Source organism: Wyeomyia smithii, chromosome 2 (assembly GCF_029784165.1).
Source record: "Wyeomyia smithii strain HCP4-BCI-WySm-NY-G18 chromosome 2, ASM2978416v1, whole genome shotgun sequence".
In the NCBI taxonomy this organism is placed as follows: domain Eukaryota; kingdom Metazoa; phylum Arthropoda; class Insecta; order Diptera; family Culicidae; genus Wyeomyia; species Wyeomyia smithii.
The window spans coordinates 57,928,908-57,930,039 of record NC_073695.1 but is presented as its reverse complement, the minus strand read 5'-3'; positions in this window follow the sequence as shown (position 1 = coordinate 57,930,039).

Genomic DNA, 1,132 nt, shown 5'->3' with positions numbered 1-1,132 from the left:
CCAGTGCATCGGGCATTCCAAGTGAAGTAAAATAAAAAAAAGAAATATTTATTTTATATCCGTTAAACACAAATTTGAATATATTTTCTATGATTCGATTATCCGGAAAAAATCGATAATCCAGAATGATTTTTTTCTATGTTCCTGATAATCGAGTCCGGCCTGTAACGATGAACCACGACAGTCGAAAAGTTAAGAAACTTTATAAAACGCCGACAATTAAAAAAAAACATCAAGCTCATACTGGCATGATATTACCTGTAGCCAATTTTAAACATCATTTAAACTTAGCATGCCCTGGGCCTGTTGACAATTGCAGTTTTCTACAAGTGCTATTCTGCCCATAATTCAAAAATTGGCTAATACGTCATAGGCATCAAATCGAGAAAAACGCATTTTAAAGTTTTTCGTCGGTACAACATATTTTGACTGTCGATGACAACATTTTATTGAGTATATCACCCTTCATATATGCTGGAACTTTGCCCTTGAGTTGAAACAGAGAAATCTGCAGGAAAATTCCATCCGCTACGTATTTTTAACGCAGTAGCCGTTTTTTCAATTATAAACGAGAGGACAGTCGACCAACCGGTGTGCAATTTGGCTGATATCCGTACGATGTGAATTATATCGTGCTCGTTGGTGATGAAAATTGTTTGTAATTTAGTAGAACAACACGGAAGCACAAGTGAGGGCGAAAAGGACGACAAGACAATTGTTTCGTGCAATAATATAACAATACATATAACGAAAATATTATTATTCATGATAATTTCACAATCCACTTTCCCTATTTTTTCACATCAAATATAAAATGAAATCTGAATTTTCTCTTCAATATTACTTCTAATCAAAGAGCTAAATAGCATTTTTAAGAATGTAAAGATTTATGACAGAAGGAAACAGTCACGCGTTTTGATAATTGGGTTTCGCAGCACCGCGAATAAATTCTTGTTGCATCAAATATGTTGTTCGTAAATAGTCAAATTTGATGCAAGGGCCTTACGATCGCTTACCTGTCGCCAGTAACCACCAGGCTACAACACACTTTCGAAAGTTAGATGAAACAAAGTACAGTAATAATACACTGGTTCGTGAACATGCCACTGGTAGAAACATATTGGATATTAGC